General features: G+C 57.5%; 1 long non-coding RNA gene across 1 annotated transcript; it reads left to right on the forward strand.

The window, feature by feature from the left end:
- Positions 1–655: 655 nt before the first annotated feature.
- On the forward strand, positions 656–2,475 carry LOC140908342 (uncharacterized). Its single transcript, XR_012157840.2, has 3 exons — positions 656–829; positions 2,095–2,200; positions 2,411–2,475. It is a non-coding gene; the product is annotated as an uncharacterized LOC140908342 (long non-coding RNA).
- The last annotated feature ends 5,173 nt before the right edge of the window (positions 2,476–7,648 follow it).

Consider the following 7,648-nt stretch of genomic DNA (forward strand, 5'->3'; position numbering starts at 1 on the left):
TGCAGGCACCGAGGTGGGAGAGGCACCAGCCAGGCCGAAATGGAGCTGTCCCAGGATGCGGCTGGGCAGGTAGGACCCAACCCAGGAGGGGAGCCGGGCTGGGTGGCTCTGGGGTTTGTTGTGTGGGAAGCACAGGTCCCAGGAGCTCAGCCCTGATTCCCAGGAGGAGGTATTGCCCTGCCCGGTCACTGAGGACATTCCAGCCTCCCCAGGGCAGAAGGTGAAGGGTCTCTGTCCCAGCACCAGTAACTTGGCCCACTCCCCATGGAACAGCAGCAGCTCCTGGGACTCAGGGAGGGGCGCTGCTGCTTTGTTTCAGCTGAGAAGCCAGGCTGGACTCAGGAAGAGGTGAGGAGGGGACTGTGAGAAGCCACCCTGGGCCCAGGCACTCGACCAGTGCTTTGCGGGCAGATCCCCAGCCCAGGTGTCAGGCCTGAGCCACATAAACCCCACCGATACTAGATGCTTCCACTTTGGTCCTTGATGCTCCAGGTTGGGGTAGGTGAACACCACGCAGGAAGTCCAGGACAGTCTGGGGGGCTCTCTTAGCTTTGGGCTCCTGAAGGAGTTGGGGGCTGAAGGCATCACTGAGAGGTGGGAGTGTGGGGTCTGATCCCCCCCCCCCGGGTCCTAGAGGTGGAGAGGGGGCACATTGCCCCACCATGCCCCTGTCTTTCCTCCGAGTGGAACAGGAGTTAGCCTCCCCACTTCTGTCCCTGGTGCAGGGACCGCCAGGGACTCGGAGGACGAGGAGGAGGAATGGGTGAACGTTGCCATGGAGGAGGCTGCTGTCAAGAACACCCAAGAGCAACTGCAAGGCCAAGAAAAGGTGAAAACATTCCCCAGCTGTGCTGGAACTGAGATTGTCCTGCCCCTTCCCAGCACCCTGACCCCCTGCAGAGCGTCTTGTCTCCGATGATCCACCAGCCCTAACGGGGACTTTTCTCTACCATCATCTGGGACCCCCATGATTGGGGTGTTTGTCATACACCAGCCAGGGTCTCCTCCCCCCACAGGCACTGTCCCAATTCCTGACTCTGCTTGTGTAGGAGTCGTGGGTGATTTCGACTACCCCCCATTCAGGCCTGAGTCCTGCAGCTGGCGTGGGTGAGGCAGGGAGGTCCCTGGCTAACTGGCTCTGTCTCCCCTAACCCCACTCCTGATGGGTGCAGGACGAGGCCCAGCAGCTCATGTTCCTGCATGCCATCCACCCTGCGTGTCTCGCTGCACAGCAGAGAGAGCAGGACACATTGGAGCCGCACTGCTGCTAGGCGGCTGTTGTAGAGATTATTGTGGTGAGAGAGACACGGCGCCCAGCCGCTGGAGGGAGGACAGAGATATGGGAGGGGCAGCGGTCACCCCAGCCTAATGGATGGGGGATGGCTGGTGCTGGGGGGGGTAGCTGAGGCCAGGGATTGCTGGGGCTGAAGATTGGGGAGAAGAGATGGGAGAAATTCTGAGATTGGTCACTACTGCGTAGGAATCGGAGGAGCAGGAGGCAGGTGGGGGGACCTGCGGGCTGTGTGGGGTGCTGGCTGTGTTATCTCCTTACTCAGAAGCGTCAGTCAGGTCCAAATCTCACGCTCCTTTGTCTCCTTTGGGTGTCACAGGAGCTCATTGAGGAGCTGCCTGATATCTCTCCACCCAGCGTCATCCTTGCTAACTCCCTGATTGCTGTGGGCAACCTCAGGTACCGAGACCCTCCCCCTGGTTCCCCGAATCCCGGTGCTGCTGAGGCCCCCGGCTGGGAGTCACTGCCCCTCCCAAGGGTGACTCCTGTGGCAGAGGTGCTGGGAAGGTTCACACTCTCCTGGCTGGGCCGTTCTTTTCCCTCCAGTTACTTTGCAGTGGCTTTGGGGAGAGGCTCACTCCCGGGATCAGATAGAGGAGGGGGCAGCAGGGTCCAGGGAACAGGCTCTATTCCTACCTTGCCACTGTCTGTCTGGGAAACCTTGGCCTTGTCATTCCCTGGCTCGGTGCCTCAGTTTCCATTCTCGTCAAGATGTGTCTATTTCCCTGCAGTTTCACGTCCGGGTTGGTACCAGTGCCGTCTCCGCACTGCACGGTCTAATACCAGCTCCTCTCTCCTGCCAGCACCACGACAGCTGCCCTGGAGCCAGAGCTAGAGACCCACCTCCTTCGAGCTGCCCCGCATGCCGTCTTCACCCTGGGCACGGAGAAGGACACCACCCACCTCCAGGTAGATCATGCTTAAATCATGGATCGAAGGGCCTGCTGTCATCCTGCCATGAATCCTGGCTAATTGCCTGCAGTGGGATGTGAATGAGGGAGGCCAGGATATGTGTTTTGGGGGTCTCACCAGCGCTTCCCAGAGACCCTTCTTCCCATCCTGTGGCAGGTGTAGCCCCAGTTTCCCTAGCTCTGAGCCATGGCTCTCCCTTGCTTGCAGGATCTGCATAGGGTCTTGCCAAACCTCATGGATGCCCTGCTGGGGAACCTGCCGGTAGAGTCCCCAGACAGCGACAGGCTCCACGACATCTTGGAGGTGAGCCCGATTTGAGGGGTAGGAGCAATTTTACCTTAACTCTTCGATCCATTCTCCAGTGTGTCCTCCTAGCTGGGCCCCCAGTGGTCTGTCCTTGGTCAGGGCAGTCAGTGCAATGCAGTGTCGGGCCCTTCCTCCTTGATGGACTGAGGAAGGAGCTGGGACTTCAAGCCAGAGCTCTGCCTGGTTCTGTTGCGCAGTAACCACAGGGCCCCTTGCTGGCTTGGGAGGTGAGAGTCTGAACCCCTCCTATGAGATCCAGAAAATGGTCCTCAGAGAAGAGTCACTGGCTCCTTTCTAGAGAAACAGGAGGACCCCATAGAATCAGCCCTTCTCTCCAAGGTACCCTGAGATTCCTGGGGGGATTGTGCTCACACTCAGTCCCTTCACCCAACCAAGGACTTGAGAGCCAGGGAGGGAGTTTAGGGCGGATGGGACCAGCCCCAACACCAGACATTCTTCCAATCTAGAGAGACAATGACAAGTTGTGACCTGCAGGATACAAGCATAGTCCTGGGGGCAACAATCCCTTTCTAAAGCCCTGCGATCAAAGAATTAGATATTCCACCCTGCGCATAATGTCTCAGCCCTCTGGGGATGTGGGACGCGGGGTTCTCATTTGCACAATACGTGCACCTGCCCATTGATCCTGAGCTGCCTCCTTTCCCCGCAGCCCATGAACTACTGGATCATGTCTAGAGTGTCCCAGGAGAGAGCCAGGCTATTAGAAGCAGCACAGCCCTCCTCAGATTCACCATCACCCTCCCTGAGTTAGATGTAAGTGACCTGTGACCCCAGCTTCCTGACTCCAGGCATAGGTGGGCTGGCTCCAACTGGCTGTAGGATCTGGTGCTGCAGGGGCTGTGGGTTAGGAGTGTTCCTCTTGGGGAGGCAGAGTGAGAGCAGAGAATGAGCATGGCTTGAGTCCATTACTTCTTGTCCTGGTTAAGTGGTGACTCTGGGCTTTTAAGGGGACCATGCTCCAGGCTCATGCCTTTGTGTCATCCTGGAGCAGCTGGGGAAGCAAGTCCTCATGGAGGGCCCTGCCCACATCCCTGTGCTCCAGGCTCCCTTGGGAGCAGAGGAAATTAAGAGTCTAGCTCTAGCTTCTGTCCTCTAGCATCTCCTGCAGAAGGGCTGAGGGGAAGGAGAGTCCTGTCCCAGGGGGGACTGGGAACTGACAGGAAAATGCTGATGGAGTCCCCTCTCCCTCTCCCTTCCATTAGAACGCAGCAGAATTCCCCAGGATGGGTCACCGTGTGGCAGAGCTGGCTCTGTTCATCAGTGACCCAGCCAAGGACACGAGCTGGCAGGCCAGGGAGGGGGTTTACCGGCTCTACCAGCTGCTGCTGCACCAGAGGGTCTCTACCAGCTGCTGCTGCACCAATTCTGTTGGGCCAGGCACGCAGCGAGGACTCTGCCCACTGTGTAGCCACCAATGGGATTGGAAGGACACAAGCACTGCAGCCAGAATGACAGATGTGGGTGTGTGTCTCTTTCCCGGGGCTGACCATCCATGAGGCCGAAGACCTGTGGTGCTGGGCCTGGCACCAGGACAGCAGGCTTCTGGGCAACAGGAACACAGCCAGGGTCGGGGAGGTAAGGACACTCTGCCAGGCCATGAGACAGCTCAGGGAGTGCCGGGGGGGGGGGGGGGGGGCGTGGCTGGGTCCTCTGCAGTGGCTGCATCCTTGGGCCACTCGATGGAGATGCCGTTCTAGCCCCAGGATTTGGAGCCTGGCTATGGGCAATCTGCTAATGCCTCACATCCTGTTGGTTTTAGGTCTTCGGAAAGTTCTTCTCGGAGGGGCACAGAAGATTCTTCCTCCGGACGGTGGTGCTGGCCATCCATGACCCCCTGCTGTGTGTCAGCCAGGCTGGGCTGCTCCTCACCTACTCCCTCCTGGGAGAAGCCCAGCATCTGGTGGGGGACAAGGTAAGCAGCTGCATTAGACTCAGGTGATTGGGGCGGGGCCCAGGCCTCATTCCCATCCTTTCACCATTTTCTGGCCTGGCAGCAAGGAGCCTGGTGGGAAATTAGAGTGAGAGCAGGTGCTTCTGGGAAGGGAGATGAATTCACCTCCATGAGGAGGGGGGAACCAGCTTGTCCCTGGAGCAGCGCTTTAGCATCATGGACTTATGTTCTTAGGACACGGTGCTATCACTCTTGGGAAGGGCAGAAGAGTCCCCTAAGTGCCCTCCGCAAGCCTCTCCTGTCCCACAGGGCTGCACCCAGTTCCCAGTGGCCAAGTGTCCATGTCACTGTCACGGAGTGTGGGGGAGTCCAGGCCCTGCACCCCTCTTCCTGGGATCCACTGAGACTCTCAGCCAGCCAGTAAAACAGAAGGTTTATTGGACAACAGGAACATAGTCCACAACAGAGCTTGTGGGTACAACCAGGACCCCTCAATCACGTCCTTCTGGGGGAGCAGGGAGCTTAGACCCCAGCCCTGGGGTTCCCTGTGTTCCTCTCCCCAGCCCCAAACTGAAACTAAAACCACCCAGCAGGTTCCCTGCTGCAGCCTCTGTTCACATTCCTGGGCAGAGGTGTTACCTCCCCCTCCCCCTCCTGGCTCAGGTGACAGGCTCTCAGGTCTCCCATCCCCAGGGCACATTCCCAGGTCAACACTCCCCCCTCCCTGCTGAGTCACATCCTCACAGTCACCGGAGCCACCACGTAGAGAGAACGGGAGGATTCAGGCAGCAGGGGCTGCTGATCTGCCCCATCACCAGGGCTGCCATCCTGCGGCTTCAGCATTAGTGGCTGGGATGACTTGGGGAAAGATCTCTCTACCTCCCCGCATCCCACTTCACTACTGCCAGAATCCCTCCTGCCCCCCGGCTAGAGCCCCCTCCCTGCCCAACCTGGAGGAGAAGGTTCTGAGAACTTGAGCTGTGGTTTGGAGGTAGAACTGCTGTTAGGGCACTGATGGGGAGGTGGCAGGAACTCACCCTACAAGGAGGGGGGTTGGCACTGGAGGTCACTAGAAAGGACAACAAGGCTCCATTCTGAGGGTCAGGAGGGTGAATCCATCCCTCAGAGGTGGGCAGGTGCTGGGTGGAAATGCTGCTGGTTCCAGGTGCCCTTAATCCCCCCTGATTCCTCGGGGTCATCGGAGTCTCTGACAGGTTCTCGTTCCCTTGCAGCAGGAGGACGTCACGGCCAAAGTGATGCGCCAGCTTCGCATCATCCGGCACGTGCGCCAGGTGCCTGAGGCACTGCAGGGGCTGCGCCTCTGAGGCCACCGGCAACTCCCGCTCCCTGCTGCAGGTACTGCTCTGGCTCCCTGTAAATGGGGAGCTAGTGGAAGGGGAAATGAAGCCCCCTGGCACTCACTAAAACTCCCTCCTCTCTCTGTGGAGCAGGGTCCTTCCCTCTGCCCCCCAAATTCCTTCATCTGGGGCAGGAGCTCTTTCCCTCACACCCATTCACAGATTCATAGTTATTTAGGTCAGAAGGGACCATTATGATCATCTAGTCTGACCTCCTGCACAACGCAGGCCACAGAACCTCACCCACCCACTCCTACAAAAAAAAAAAAAAGCCTCACACCTATATCTGTGCTATTGAAGTCCTCAAATCGTAGTTTAAAGACTTCAAAGAGCAGAGAATCTCCAGCAAGTGACCCGTGCCCCATGCTACAGAGGAAGGCGAAAAACCTCCAGGGCCTCTTCCAATCTGCCCTGGAGGAAAATTCCTTCCCGACCCCAAATATGGTGATCAGCTAAACCCTGAGCATATGGGCAAGATTCATCATTCATTCATTCCCTTTCCTTGGTCTACCCCTATCCCACTCCCGCTGCTCTCAGGCAGAGCTCTACCCGCCGCTTATGGTGCAGAAGGGCCATTGTGTCAGGGCCACAGCCCCTAGCCCCACTGAAGCTGGGAAAGCTCCACGTTTGAGGAGGTGGGGTTGGACAGAGGCTCAGGGCTAGCTTCACCTCCTGCCCTTTATTTCCCTTCTACGGGGTCTCTTGGTGTGAAGTGAATAGGAGCCTCCTTCCCAGCTGTCTTCCAGGCCCTGGGATTCCAGACGGATGCAGCCTGCAGCCGAGCCACCTCAGGGAGCAGTGGGAACAGGTCACCTTGTCCCATCAAAACAAGCAATGATGGGTCTCAACGAGGCTTAGATGGAAGACCCCACTCCCTCATGGAAGTAAGAGCCATTTACTCCTTGGGCATGTGGGTCTCTTGGGGGAGAAATGGGATCCCCGATGCATAGCCTGGCTGGGAGCTTCCCCCGTCCCTGGCTCCCAGCTCTGGGACAGAGACTTCTCCATCATCGTACCACCCTGGTTTTGTTCGTAGGAAGGGGTTCCCCAGAGATGTCCTTGAATCTGGACTCATGAGAGTATTTCTGGTAGGAGGCTCTAGCCCCTCGGGCATGAAGAGAGCATCTGGTAGTCTCACTCACATGGCATCTCTGGTCTCCAGCTCCACTTCCCGCAGCAGAGCAAATGAACCCTTCAGCTCCCAGAATCCCAACTCTTTGACCTCCTTCCACTCAGCAGTGGGGTTTCTCCAGCCCCCTCACCACACCTGTCAGCCACTGAATGATGAAGGTCCTGAATGTCAGAGTCACCAGAACAAGCAAACTCCAGTTCCAGGCAGTGGGGTCTGTGTGTACTCAGCTCCTCTGGAAACCAGGTCTGAAATGGGGAGCAAGGACCCCAGCCCAGGAACAGTAGGAGTGGGCAGAGCAGGCCTGTAACAGGGGGCCTGGGGCTTAGCCAAGCTGATTACACAATGAGCCCTAACTCAGAGGCACTATGTACCACCCAGCCCAAAGAGCCAGACTTCAGTAGTGATACAGCCCAGCTGGGGTATCAACAGGAATGAGAACAAGGTAGGAAATTCAGAGCAGCAAGGATAGCCTAGAGGGAACTTGAGAAGGGAGGTAGGAAGTGCCCAGGGAAAACTGCAGCAAAGAAAAAGGAGCAGACCTAGCTGTTGGGTACAGGGCTCTGGGCTGCTACCAATGTTAGGGTGGGACTGGGTTCCCCTACTGGCCCTGTCATAAATATAAAGGGAAGGGTAAACACCTTTAAAATCCCTCCTGGCCAAAGGAAAAACCATTTAATCTGTAAAGGGTTAAGAAGCTTGGATAACCTCGCTGGCACCTGACCAAAATGACCAATGAG

The sequence above is a fragment of the Lepidochelys kempii genome, chromosome 3 (genome assembly GCF_965140285.1).
Source record: "Lepidochelys kempii isolate rLepKem1 chromosome 3, rLepKem1.hap1, whole genome shotgun sequence".
In the NCBI taxonomy this organism is placed as follows: Eukaryota; Metazoa; Chordata; order Testudines; family Cheloniidae; genus Lepidochelys; species Lepidochelys kempii.